The sequence below is a fragment of the Xiphophorus hellerii genome, chromosome 1, assembly GCF_003331165.1.
Source record: "Xiphophorus hellerii strain 12219 chromosome 1, Xiphophorus_hellerii-4.1, whole genome shotgun sequence".
Taxonomy (NCBI): Eukaryota; Metazoa; Chordata; class Actinopteri; order Cyprinodontiformes; family Poeciliidae; genus Xiphophorus; species Xiphophorus hellerii.
In genome coordinates, this window is record NC_045672.1 from 18304427 (window position 1) to 18319541 (window position 15115).

At 36.7% G+C, this 15115-nt stretch overlaps 1 protein-coding gene across 2 annotated transcripts in view; it reads left to right on the plus strand.

Moving 5' to 3' along the window:
- The first annotated feature begins 14256 nt into the window (after positions 1-14256).
- kcnd3 (potassium voltage-gated channel, Shal-related subfamily, member 3) overlaps positions 14257-15115 on the plus strand; it is a 106810-nt gene continuing 105951 nt past the window's right edge. The window contains exons 1-2 of one of the 2 annotated variants that reach the window (XM_032575593.1): positions 14257-14355; positions 14456-14551. The gene's annotated coding sequence lies outside the window, so the exon portion shown is untranslated. The remainder of the gene's footprint in view (positions 14356-14455; positions 14552-15115) is intronic. The other variant, XM_032575602.1, reaches the window with a different exon arrangement.

A 15115-nucleotide genomic window follows, 5' to 3' on the forward strand; every position in this document is an offset into this window, starting at 1 on the left:
GAAACTAGAAACAGAAATGAAAAAAAGTGTTTTTGTTTTTTAGCATTAACAGAAAAATTATGCTGAAAGATCAAACACTTGAAAAGAATAACTAACCACGGTGAGTGGCTCTTAATTGTAATGTTAAAGATAATCTGGTACTACTGCCTTGCAGCAAGAAGGTCCTGGGTTCAAATCCCAACCTGGGATCGTTCTGCATCGGGTTTCAGCAATTAGACAGTGCATACATTGGCTAATCTAATCAAAATAAGAATAATAAAAGAGAACAAACAATAAATGAATCAAACTACAACCCCGAAAAACCCAAAACGTCCCAAAATGCTAACAGACACATCCAGCTGAGGTCAACCTATTTTCACAGATTTCATCTCAAGGCACTTTTCATGCAGACATTTGTTTTTGCCCTTTAGCAACACACATGAATACTACTAGCATGTCGAATTTTACAACTAAACACTATTCTGACAAAAGCAATGCATGCAAAGACAAAACACAAAGCCCCTCCCAAAATTCATAAGACCATAGATCTGAAGTTACACTCAACACAAAACTATGTTGTTAGTAGTAAAAATATCTATCCGGAAAAGGAAAGGACCTACTGGAATGACAAGAAATTGTGATGAAAGAAAATAAATTGCTGGAAGAGTTTATCCTGTCACATATTTTCCTTTAAGCCTTTGTGAATCTACAGCAGCTGCAATGCGGGACTTTCACTAAAGTAGCACTGTAGCTCAAAACTTATTTAATTTCCCCCCCCAGAGGGATTTGTTCTGGCAGGGCGATGGAGAAAAAAAAAAAAGAAAAAACTCAAATAACCAAAACAAGCAAAGTAAAATACAGACACAGTAGACATAGACTTGCAGAAAAAAATATTTGAATTTCTTTTTTTACTCCCAGGTTGAGAGTTTAATAATTTTTTTGTCCACTGAAAAAGGGTTTTGCCTTCTGATCCAGCAGAACACCAGGAACATTCTCCGAGTTCCCTGACCTCTTATGTACAATTTACACAAGAGACGATGATTAACAGACCAGAAAATGCAATTTATTTCATTTTATTGCTGATTTTTTAAAACTTATTATTCAAGTTTTGTCTTTTGCACAGACAGTTTGCTGTACTCCAGGTTTTAAAGCAGGAACCATGTCTTCTGTTCATGGCCAGTTCATGCAGGCAGATACCTGGATGACCCCTTTTCCGATAATAGTGGCCAGAGGTTTCTCATGGCATTATTGCAATAAAATCTGTCCTCCTTATTCATGCACTGTGACTAATGTTCAATATTCACAAGAAGGTAAACAGATTGACCGTTAGGTTTAAAAAAAAACCAATGACTTTCCTGCAGTCTCCTTTCTCATTCAGTCTCACTTTCTTAATCTAATGCCCTTAAAAGTCATTATGCATGGAAAATTAACTTTTGTTGTCCTTCTAGACCAGGGGTCTGCCACTTTTCCAATCCAAAAACATTTTTGCTCTCAGTGCGGCTAAATAAAAGTGTCTTAGAGTCGCAAATATCACATGATTGAAAAACAGCAGCTTGTATTGCTGATAAATTTTTACTTCAGAAATTTTTTTCTCATTTTCAAAGTAGGTCTCAAGGTTTTAATATACAGAAATGTGTTTTGCAAAAAGAGGAAAGTTAATGTGTGGGATGTTTTTCAGAAAAAAACTATTTCAAGAAAATTGAGTGCGAACAAGCATGAATAAAACAAAACACTGCACTGACATAATAATTGTAACTAAAAACAATTTTATATTTTTGGGATGACTGCCCCCCTACCCTCTCCACCGGTCCGCCTCTGTATAAGAAGTTCACTGTTTGGTCCAGTGAAATATATATTTATATTAGATGCTGATAGGTTAAGCATTTCTTTATAAAGAAGATTTCAAAAAGAACATTTAAATGGTACCGTTTTTTAAATGGTTGTTATACTTTACTAACATAGGAATGTGAAGGACGTTTCTAGTTTCTCAGTCAGTTGTGCCAAAGGTTTGTTATGGTATCAAACAACAAATTAAAAGCTCTTTTTTTGTGGGTTCAGGGATCGGTTTAGAAACAGTTGAATATTTTGTTTTAGTTGAGCCACTGGCCTTTTTCCTAAGAATCATCCTATTGAAAGTATTATACCCACCCCAAAAATATACCACCTTGGGGGGTTGCCTATGCCGCCCATAGAAACCGCCACTGCCTAAACTGCTTTGAAACTAAGCAGAACTGTAAGATGAATTACTGTGAAGAAAAAGAACAGGTTATGTTTTAACTTTGAAAACAGAGTAATTAGAGTGATGGGCCTTCAGATTTACAGCAACCAGTGAGGCTGGTGTTAATACAGCCCATGAATAAGAAATTAGGTCTGAACATCCAGAGAGGAGCAGAACATTACCCCACAGAGCTATGCAGGTTTGTGCGCAAGGAAAGGATGTCTCATTCATCATTAAGTGCAGCTTAAGGTGAATGAAGGCAGAGACACCACAGATGAAGAGGGGTTGAGACCATGCAGGAGAGGGAAGGTGACAGATGAAAGTGGAAATGGAGGAGGGGTTTTGAAACCAGATCAAACTGAAGAAAAAGGAAAGGAAAAGGAGAAAAAAAACTGGTGGAAATGGCTCGCATCGTAAAAGAAAACCATTAATTAAACAGAGGAAAAACAGATGAGGAGGTGATGAGAAAAAGAGAGAATATCTAAGGGTTTTATGACTACACTATATGGATAGCTACTGAACTTGATTATATGTTTTGCTCGTATCATTACTGTAATTTCGAGAACTGTGTGATTAGAAAATTAAACCACTCAGTGAATAGGTCATTGTTAATGTCAGTGATAGTAACTCTTTTGAGCAGCGGAAGCAGAAAAGTCTAAACTATTAACAGATTAAACACACGAGGGGAGTCCGACATTCTAAATTCAAATTCAAAAATACTTTATAGATTCCAAAGGAAAGTTAAATGTTATTATCATTTTTCAAAGAATCGGACTGAAGATACTAGGTATTTTTTAGGCTTAGTTGATGATACTTAGTGGATGATACTATCACGTTACATAAGGATTTGCTGGTGATAATAACTGCTGATGGAGTTGGACAAGGAACAAGGTACAACATAGAACTGTACAAGCTTACATCCTAGTAGGAGGAAGTGCAGGAAGACATCACATTGAGGTAAAGTGCTATAAAAGGACAAATTTTGCCCCTTCTCTTCAACATAGTTTAACAGAAATGTTTACATACATAAAATGTAATGCATCATTCTGAGCTCCACATACTGTACAAACTTATGTTCACCTAGTTTTGCTTGCCGGCTTTCAAGTTGTCTCTGTGTGTATCAAGTTTCTTTCTTGTTTTTTTTTTCTTCTTTATCTTCCTCCCCATTTAAATCGACAAACGATGACAGCTGTAGTGAAATCTGCTTCAAAGTAAATGGCCCATTCTGCTCACATGGGGAGCCTACCATTGATTTTTATTGAAATGTGAATTCAAAGGATATGCAGCGTGGGCTTTAAGCTTTGGGAGGAACTAATTAAGTCCCTGTTTCCCCAGTGCCATTTTGATGAGTGTCCCGGAATGGAAGCCTGTTTTGGCGGATCAAATTCCATGTTTACCTGTGAAGTCTGCTTGTGCCAGCAGCAAAAATGCTTGGGAAAATGAGTCGTACTAAATGTAAAACATGCAAAATGTGTACATGATTCAAACAGAGTTATGCTGACATGCAGGAGGTGGTCATTTATAACAATAGAGGACTTGTTTGTACAGGAGCAAGCATTCATTCTGAACATTGCTTTTCAAAAAGGGACTGCTATCTTTGTGTGCGTGTGTGGGGGCGTGCGTGTGTGTGTGTTCCTCTGCAATGAACACTGATGCATTATTTCAGCCTTTCCTTTGATGTTGGAGAGAAGAAGTTTGTCTGATGTCTGCTTAAAGGCAAATCAACTGATTAATAATCTACCCAGAATGCTCTAAACGCTTTTGACGGAGATCATAATCACATTCTCCTTCCAAGCCTTTTTGACAGTGACAGCACATTGGAAGCAAATAGGTTTAGGAAGTCTATTTAAAGGCTACACTGGCAGTTTCCTTACAGACTAACCTAACAAGATGTTCTTTTTTTAGAACGAGAAGAGCATCAGGTGTGTCTTGTAATTACTGTGTGACAGGGCAAAAGCACACAAACAAACACATACAGACACATGTAAAAACAGACACACAAGTCTACGTGCACACGCGCACACACACAAACATTTCCTAGCAGGTCAAGACACAGCTGTTTCATGGTCTGTAGCCCATTTCAGTTATCAAAATACATATACCACAAATAGATCGCCGTCTGTGTCAGTGATTCGGAGCATGTCTGTATAAAATGTCTTAATTTTCTAAGGACAAGCTGAGGCACATCACGTTTCAGAGTGGATGTCATCACCATCGACAGCTTCCATCCAAATAACTGGTATCCGAAGCTGTTTGACACATCTTATTCATTGGCGTAATGAAAGAAAGATAAGGTTTTGTACTTTCCAGCCTCAGTGTGACAGTGGTGATCAATAACTACATATCACACATTCTTGTTTTGGTTCTGTCTGGCTTGCTGAAAGTAAGGTGTTTTTACAGCTTCTGACGCACCATGTGTTTGTGGGTTGGCCATCGTTGACATTTTCTCCCAAATAAACAGCCTTCACTTCACAAAGAAGGCTGTTATCTGACTTTTGAAGAGGCAGAAATGAAATGAGAGGAAATAATGATCAATGTGTTGTTGAATACAGCTGAAAAGCTGCCAAAATACCTATTTTTGTCCTTTTCAATCAAACATGTTAGGAGTATGAACATGGGACAAATCAAGCAGTTGCTTGAAATTTTATTTTATCGTCAGTCATTTTCTACATGGTAACTATAAACCATTTTTGCAGTATTAGAATATTTTTTCTAAATAAAAGTTTAGGATTTCAAGTAGAAAGCTTCGTCTCTCGTGTCCCTCAATCATGCATATAATATGCAGACTTACTGAATCAGCAAACTGCATAAATTCAAGGATGCTTGGTCCCAATGTTGAATTGTTTTTGATGTATGTCTGATTTATGGTAATGAGGCCTCAAAAGAGCCTCTCCAACGCACAACTAATTTCTCACTCTCTCTTTCTTTAAGTTTTGCACTGAAAGTGCATTTTCAGCAGGAAACAGACCTAGAACTAAAAAAACAAACTCTATGCCTCAATGTGAATGAGATTACCTCTGATTGTAAAGGGATTCATCCACTTTGAATACTCAACCTGGGATGTTCAATTATCAAATTACAGTACTAGCAATTTGAGGGTGATTTTCAGCTCCAACTTATATCTTGACTTTTCATTTTAAAATATAAGTAGTCAAGATGTAAAACATTATCAATAAAAGCCAATGCTGTTTAAATTCTTCATTTTTAAAAAAATCAAAAGCAACAGCAGTTCATTTCAGAAATAACTAGAGCTGTAATATTCATTTCATTGTTCAAATACAATGTTAATGGGTTTATATAAAGTTTTCAAATAAGTAATGGATCTAATCTATTATAGAACAGATGTTAGACTAGGCTCCCCTTCAGTCAGAAAAACAAATGAAAGCCCTGAATCTCCATTATAGTCACAGCTGACTGCTCATATATGCAGCTCAATAGAAAGATCATTCTAAATGTATGAAGCAACAGAACCTAACCTGCAGCTGGAAATGTTTTGCTTTTATACAGGTCACAGTGTCTTGTCTCCATTGATCAGGTTAAGACTATTGAATGGTGTATCCCCTCTATGACTCGATTGTTTTCTACAAACATATTGGCTTTCTGGCATCCTCTTACTTTGGCTCAGATCCAGATCAATAAACATTTTCAAGCAATGTTTTTCTCAGTATTGTGCTTGGAGTGAGCCTTTGTTAGAGAGAGCATAAGACCCAGAATGAAAACAAAAGAAAGGTGAAGAGTCAAATTTTCAGCACAACTGTTTAAATCAAGTAAAGAGAGGTACTGCAAAAACAATATGAAAGGAGTAAATAAGTAAGTAAGAAGGATGACAAGGAGTAGAGGAGGTAAAGACGTCTGTGAAGAGGAGGAAAAGGACGAACACAATGATATTCCATGTCCAACCTAATGAAGCAACCATTTGTGGAAGAATCCTTGCAATATACATTCAACTTACAGTACAGACCAAAAGTTTGGACACAACTGTGTGTCCAAACTTTTGGTCTGTACTGTATATCCTTATACTTTTTTAAATCTGAAAATAAGCAGAAACTCAGAAGACCTCCATCTCTGAAGAATGACTTTTAAAAAAATCAAAGTAGAATTGCAGAAACACACCAACCAAAGAAAATGATTTTAATTCAACTTAACTTATTTTAAGTGAATATATCCTCAACATTTATGTTCACATTGATTAGCAACATTCCATTCCAAGACTGACATGTTCCTTTTACAAAGTGCTTTATTTCACTTAATTAAAATAAGCCATCTGAGAGCAAGTGGGTTGAGCTCATTCACTTGATGAGCCAGGGGTAGTTTACCCTGTTCTCTTAATTAGACCCCACAAATCCCTAATGCTCCTGTCGGCAAAGTTTGTCCTAGCCTGGTGTAACTGATAACATGCCAAGATGTGATAAAGTATATTTCCTGCAGGATAAAGGGATTAGGTTGCTCTCCATGCACTGATCAGACCATGGGGGATGAGATGTAGGAAAAACGGGAAGTGTTTATGTGCCTTAGGAAGGTATTTTGGAAAAAGGAAGAAGATATTGTAGCTTATGTAAGTCAGCATTGAAAGTCATTAAATAAATTGTCTCTGGTGAGATTGGTAAAAGTCTGCCCTTGACTTCAAGAATGAACGCATTTATTAATCTGAACAGCTATCCTTCTGTTTCATTAAATAGTTTAACACAGTAATTTCAGGTCAAGATATCTTCAGCAAGTGAAGTAGATGCTGTCATATTCTTTTTATCCACACAGAGAGGGAAGCCATATTAAAAAGTATGCCTTTGTCCTCAGGTTTGAAGAAGGTCTACAAATAGAAATGGTCCTCTGCTGAACCAATGTCATGTTCATGCACATGAGACTGCCCTTGGCCAATCAGTAGACAGGACACAAGGCAATGGATGGCTAGACACAAAGAAAATTGGGCCATTTATCTGTCTGTCTGTCTGTCTGTCTGTCTGTCTGTCATCTGCAGTACATCTTTGAAGAGCGTAAACTTCAAATCCTTTAATTTTAAAGCTGACAGTGTCTTTTCCGTTGCAGCACAAAATTTACTCTTAAGCCTTGGATGCAACACGTCGGTTTATGTTCTCATTCGACTCAATTCCCACATGACTGAAGTATGACATACCACATTACCTAAGCTAATATGCTATGTTGTACTTCATATAAATAAGAACTCACACAAAGTTACTTACATTACACAACAGCCTTATGCTAAAGACAGTTAATGCAAGTGTTTGGCTCGTTGGCTCATGTTACCATCCTTTCTGTGTATGATGTGGCATCTTCTCTATCTCCTCCTCTACTAGTGACAGTGTGAGGTGCCAAGCCTTTCCCTCTTCGCCACCTTAGACCATTACTCTGTCTGCTGCAACACATAGGAGTCATTATTATGTCTCCTCCACTACAAAGCAATAGCCAGCTCTGACTGAGTTACAGCAGATCCTGCCAAAGTCACTCCTTGCACAGTAAGAACTGGTCAGTGACTATAAACCTATATCCAACATAAATCAGAGAACACTTTTTGTGTGAGCCAAATGGCAACTCTATGTATGTTTGTTCCAATTACTCATTCTAAAAATATATAGGAGCAGTATTGTTGACAAAATGACTTCTGCATTGCTCCTTGTGTTATTCAAGCCATTTTCTGTCATTATTGAACGAGCAGAAGAGCTTAAAATGTAACTGCTCAATAATTGGGGCCATAGAAAGCACGAAAAGTATACAAAAGCTTTTAATGTCTTTGTACAATCTGTTAAACAAAATGAAAATGTCACATCCAAAACAAGAATCAACGATAAAATATATTTCATTGTTATGAAAAATAAAATATTGTTATTTTAGTCAGAATCTGAGAGGATTTTGCCAATTTACAGTATTTTCAATGAGAGAAATTAAACAATAAAATGTGTATAATGCATTGTTGACAAGATCCTCGCTTCAAATCTTACAGGCTGTGAATGAACTTAATATAATACAATTAAAGTCTGGCTCAGACTGTGACTTTTTGTAAAAGTAAAAACTTTTCCTTCCTGGATTTTAGCGTATATAAAACAGCTGCTAAGCACATCTGAAATGCCCCTGAAAATAGCAATCTTTTATGTGTTGTTCTCTTGCACTTTATTGCAGAATTTGCGTTCCATCCATCTTTCCTCACTCCCTTTATTAATAAAAGCCAAAGAAGCACCAACAAACCTGATTAGTTCTGTACAACCTTATTAACCTTCAGTGATTACTTCTCATCATCAGCAGGCATTAAGATGCACTGCAGTCCCAACTACTTAAGCAATCATCATTCAAGAAAGTTCTCACACTCTTCACACCAATGAAAAGGGAAGATGACATCCTTGAAGAGAGATTAATTTGATTATGCAAAAAGTAGCTTGCAGTGTTTTTTTTTATTCTTTCGCTCAGTTAGGTGTCACATACACAATCAGTGACCTGAATCCCTCTTTCCTGTCTTATTTTGATGGATTTCCATTAGTCAAACATCTGCAAAATGATTTGTGTGCTCCTTGATTAAGTAGCTTGATGGATTTTGCATATGTACAAGGAACATTGGTACAGAGAAGACGACTGAATACACCTAATTAATCCTTCCTTGAAATCTTTAAGATCCAGCACAAATACAGGAGGAACTGAAAGTGAAGATTAAGGTGGCCAACCCAAATCTAGAGAGAAAAGAATTATATTTTGTGCATGCACATGGCAAGTTAAATCAGAAATAGACAATTAAATCATTGTATAAAGGTTTGATTGTGACCTATGCAAAATGCTGACCAAATGCACGTAAACGTCTGAATTTGAAGAAAATTGAAAAGATAAAATGTTTGTTGTCATTTAGCAAATAATTGTAGTGATTCTAACTGGTCCATAATAAGATAAGTTTCGTCCAATTTAGCTTCAGACAGTGAGGAAAAAATATATATGTTTTTTTTTTTTTCCAGTGAATGTATGACTGGTTTCAACTCTATATATGTGGGATAAGTAAAGATTGAACCACTTACACAGTCCTTAAACTTTAATCTAAATGTAAAAAGCATAGTCGAGATTTACACTGATCTGTTTCGACGTTAAGCCTTTTGACGGTGACATGAAAGGAATATTATTGTCCATCTGCATGGGAAGATTAGATTGTGGCATTCACTGGAAGATACTAAAGTTCTGCCAGAGAAGAGGAAATCATGTGGTCTCATTCCTAACCTTGTAAAGTAAAAGCTGTGGTATGAATGTGCCTGTTCGTGTAATGCACTGAAACCTACACTCTGTAGACACAGGCTGTGTCTCTCTCGCTCTCTGTTCAACTCTGACTGTGAAAGATTAAGGGAAAACTGTGTCTGTTCAATGTACAGCAAAGGTGTTGGGGTGACATGAAGCTGGTGCAAAGTGTATGTTTCTGCTGAAATGTCAGAAGTGTTTGAAACGACAGTAACTCCAGTTATTTTTCTTTCCTGTCTACTTCTTCCAAAGAAAGAAAGGACGTCGTATCACCTTCTGTTCTGCTGAGATGTTTAATTTTGGTGTGAAAATGTTATCCTCTTAAAATGTTATTACCTAACTAAAATTTTAAATTTATGTTCCACAGTGAGTAAAGTAATCTAAAATACATAGTTTCTGGTTTTGAGTATATTACCCAGATTTAGTCATAAAGTTGTGTTCAGACTCCTGCTTTTTGTTTTTGTTATTACATCGAAAATAATTTCAAACTTTTGCGTAATTTTTGTCAGGATCGACTTAAAGAATGAGCTTTTATTATTACAGGTCAGTTTTCTATATAGACTTTTATTAATCCAGCCTAGTTTGTATGATTGGTTAATTTCTATCCCATATGCTTAAAAATGACAAAATTTGGCCCATACCAATGTTCAATGTTTTATTGAATTATTTCTGGACTGGGCCAAGCGTCCTATTTTTTGGAAATTAAAATATAGTCACCCTGTTGTACTTACTGCAGCTCACCTAAGACATACAGTACATGATAATATGCTGACTGAGAAACAGCCTTCTTTTGCACAAAACTTGTTTCTACTCTGATTCCTGGTATAAGTAAACAAAATTATAACATTTTAAAGGTTCGGAATAAGTGCAGGACCTATTGTCTTGGTCCCTTTGTGTGCTGGATAGTGGCCAGGAGATCATCTTGAACTTCCCCTGTTGTTACCTGTCTTGCTTAACATTAGACAGAAGGGATGTCAAATCAGTATTTGGCAAACCATAGATAAACTCTATCACAGTCACTGAATTAATCCCCAAAAGAAGATTTTAGACATCTAATGGGGATTAGGTAAACAGTAAAAGGCTATTCATGAATAATTGATCTCAAGAAGTCAGCAAAAAGCATTTATATAAAACGAGGGAAATGTCAAAACAAAACCCTTTAGGATAAAGCCTGAGAGGTGTGTGTTATACCAAAAACTCTGAATGTGTGTTTTATATATCTGTGTCAGTGTGTGTGTGTGTTTATTGCTAAAAAAAAAATAACAATTTGAAATCACCTGAGTCTTACATTCTACTTTATGTTTCTAGTTCTTTGAAAGAAATGTATGAGAAGTTGCTTCTTGAAAGTCAAAGCACTGCATAGTAGGAGTTGATGGGATTATCAAAACTTTGTTGGTTAAGGAGGCTCATACCTCACTGAGGATAAACTCTGAGATTCTTTGGTTGAATCAAAAATAAATTTACAAATTAAAATTATCTCTTGGACCAATAAGATGGAAAATGGTCTAGCAATAGCAGTTGGCCAATGTTCACATTAGACTGAATCATTCTTCAGTTATTCCCAGCATGGAAACAGTTTCATAAGGGTTTGAACTTGGATCAGGCTCAGAAATATCAGGAGACTTTTCATAAAATCCTAATATGAAATAATCTTAATACATTTATTTCCAGGTTTAAGGGGTACATTAAAATAAAATCATGAATTATTCTTTTAGTACTGCCTCACACTCATTTTACATGTTGGTCCTGAAATACACATTCAGGTCAAACTAATGCATTTTACTTTTTTCCTACAGTAATACCAAGACAGTACATTGGAATCTGAAAGGATTCCAATGGTATAAACAAGAGTGATAACCAGCCAAGCTGTGGCAGGTTAACTCTCAGTCTGCAGACACACACTATCTTGCCAAAAATATTTTCTCGCTGTCTTTACACATATTGTGTATTATGAATGTGAGTGAGTGGCATCCAGTTCTTAATCCATCAGGTTTTACATGATGTCAGAGCTGCCGTTAAAGTTCTAATAGCCTTGGCTTTCATGAGAAGGCTTTCCTTGAGGTTTAGGAATGTATTCATAGAAATGATTTACCACTCTTCTAGAACTGCATTTGTGTGGCCAGACTCCAACGTTGGACAAGACTGCCTCGCTTGCAGTATTAACTAATTCATCCAAAATGTGTTCTGTGTAGATCTTGCAAGATGGTTTACTTGCTGTTGCATTGTAGCAGCAAGAGGACCATTCCCTGTTGCAATAGAGTTTTAAGTACCAAATTATTCAACATGTCTTGGTATGCTGATGTACTCAGAACCCTGTTTACATTAATTCTAGGCTCAACACTTGAAAAACACACCTGCATTTTAATCCCCAGGCAAGCTGTGTTCTCCTGGCAACTTGATATTGTAGAAGCAGTTATTATGTCTGGATACATGATTTTATACAACCGTAACTATTGATATGTTTGGAACGCCTCCCTAAAATGGCTTTAGTTGGTGAGTGAATACTTTTGGCAATACGGTGGAGCTGTCTCAATACCTGTAAAGCTTAAAGAGACATGTAAAGCTTAACAAAAAAGGCAGATGATGGCAACCAGAAGCAGAATAGGTCTGTTTGCAAGGATTGCTAAATGGATCAAATGTAGCATTAACAATGCAGTGTCGACAAGCAGTTTATGCTATGAACTTTATAATGTGGAAAATAATGAAGGGTCAGCTGTACATTAAATAACTTCCCTAAGCTGAAATAATGTGTCTCCTTTACAATGTAGGAGTTCATTCAACTTCTAAAAAAGTCATGAGAATTCACACTCACACCTATGGTCAATTTAAAATCACCTCTCCACTTGTTTTTTAAAACTGTGAAGGGAACCCAAATATAGAAAAAAAAATAAACATGCTAACTGCTCAAAGAAAGACCTCCTATCTGACATTCATACAGGAATGTTGCTTATTGTAAAGTGATAGTGCTATCAACTGCATCATAGAAAACTCTGTTTCTCAGAGCTCTTCTGAGACCCTTTTGCATTCTCCACTGAACACACCTGTTTCTTGTAGCTAAAAATGCACAAAGGAGTTACGATTTTAATGTCCCCTTAGAGTCTACAGATAATTACAGGGGGCAGTTGACCGTAAAATACAGCCCACCTTGTTATTCTGTGACATTTAAGCTATTGGAACCTCTTACAGTTTCTTTGCAAAGGCCAATGTCTGTCCTGTGTGTGACCTGATGTGTTTGAGGAGTGATCATTGTGTTTGTACATTTTCAACTCCTCCTCTTGTGACATCTAGTTTGAGTTTAACGAGTTGATATATTTTTCACAAGGAAGAGTAATTTTGTCCATTTTCTATTTTTGCAAAAGGGCAGTTTACGGTCAGGGACTAGATTGAGTCGAAAGAAAAGAAGAAAAAGCTGCCTCTGAGGATAGTTATAGAGGACCACAGAAGCATAAACAAGAGTGTCTGAGTTTATGTGGGCAAGGGAATGCGTGTTATTGAGTGTCTAAGTAACAATGACTTGCAATTTGTCATTTTCAAACATTAGTCTATAAACCAGTGACTTTATGGTGAAAATATAGTTTGGACAGTAGCACTGATTTTTAATATGGACCACATGCAAATGCATGTGACCAAAATGATTTCACTGCAGTCTGTATGTAAGCTGTTCGCTATTGATATTCTGGTAGGATCCCTGTTGACTCAATTAGGACTGCATATTGCTTTGCAAAGCTCCAATTAATTTGGGAATGCAGACATTAATATCAACTGCATCTGAATATGAATTAAGGTAACTGGCTAAAGGCCTGTACTTGTATAGCACTTTATCTAGTAGAGAGGAACCAGCAACCCACCAGTTACAGGACAGACTCCTACCACTGTTGTCCCACCAAGGTATATGTATGTACTGTACATAATTCACCTTTGTTTACAGTGATTTGCACATTCTTTCATTTATTTCTTTATAAAGTGGTTTAAAAAACAGAGGCAACCAAAGTGCTGTGTACGTCAATAAGAAAGGCTGACATCATCACATTAATTTATAATTTTGCATGCAACCGTTTGACTTTTATTTTCATTACGGACACAAATTGAATGCTTTTTATTTGAATTTTATGTCACGTACCAACGGCAAGTAGTGCATATATGTGATATGTATACATCACTCTTAGTCAATAACTTGTAGAAAACATTAATTTACACTAAAAACCATAAGACTTTTTAGAATATGTGTTTACTAGCTTTCCACAATAGAAAATTTTCCCATATTTTGCTGGAATTCATAAGCAGCCATTCATAAGCAATGCCAAAGCTTTCCAATTGGAGTTAGATCTGCACATTGACTGAGCCATTCTAAAACAAACATATGATTTCATCCAAGCCATTCTTTAGTTATATTCTTAACGTTGCTTTCCTCCTGGAAAGTTAACCTCCTCCAATGTCTCAAGTCTTTTACAGTCTCTAACTGAGTTTTATCCACCATTGCTCTATATTTGGTTCCACCCATCTTCTCATCACCTGTAATCAGTTTCAATGCCACTGCTAAATTAAAATATTCCACAGTATGCCGACTAGGCCATATAGGAGCCTTAACAAAACAAGCAAGCAAACGAAAGGAGAAGAATAACTGAACCAAGACAGGAAATGAACTGATATCTGAAAACAATAAAGACTAAAACAGAAAAGCTAAAATGTCCAAAGGATTATGACAAAAAACAACAACTTAGTAACATATTTCCTGAACCAACTGTAGTTAGGTTCACAAACCTACCCTGCGCAGAAAGGGAGAGAGAGGTGGGAGGAGAGAGAGGAAGGGCGCTCCTCCTCCTCCTCCGTCTCTTCCTACCACTCATCCCGAAAAGCCAAGGTAACGCGGTCCTCACGGCGGACTCCGCTCATCGTTTTTCCTCCCGCATCATGGAAACTGATAGAAAACGACTGTGGTACGTTGCTCAACGCTACTTTTCCGCTTTCCTTCCCTTCTAAGTAGAAATGTCCTTCTTTTAGCTTAATAACTTCTCTACCATCTTTTTTTTTTTCCAGACACGTATTCAGTAATTTAAAAAAAAACCCTAGCTGGTTGAAACTTAACAGTTCGGAGAGGCGGTCGTGTTTCTTTGGATGGAGAATTTTGAATCGGTGAGTTTTGAGCCTGACTGACCGAAAGCGGTCAACATTCATCCGCAAACAAGAAGATATTACTCTCCATCTTCTCTGTGTCTCTTTGACTCATTGCACCGGCAGATTCAGAAGCGCAGTTTATAATTATTAACATTCCGGGTGTCAAATTAATGTGGTTTCATTTAATGTTCATTAAATAGTTTGTTTGATCTTAACATTTAAGCTGCATCTTCTGCTCTCTCTACTTCTTTGAGCTGGAAATCAACAGGTTTTTGATCTACCCCGAAAAAGACCTTCAACAAAGTCAAAGTTTTAGAGATACGAAAAAAAAAAGCCAATTTAGTAATTTAATTTGCTTTTCATTTTGCATTCATTTATCTGTGAGATGCAGTTAATTATAACCTGAGGAGGTTCTCTCTTATTGCAGCTCTACAGGAAGGAGAAGAGAAAGATAACCTTGAAGTGAAGGGAGATGATTCTTATTGAAGGTGCAATCTGTCTCTGCACTGAAACCCACTGTGCTAATCAAAACTGTGTCTAAGAATGTAGCTCTCATCTAGTTAATGATGAACTTCATTTCTG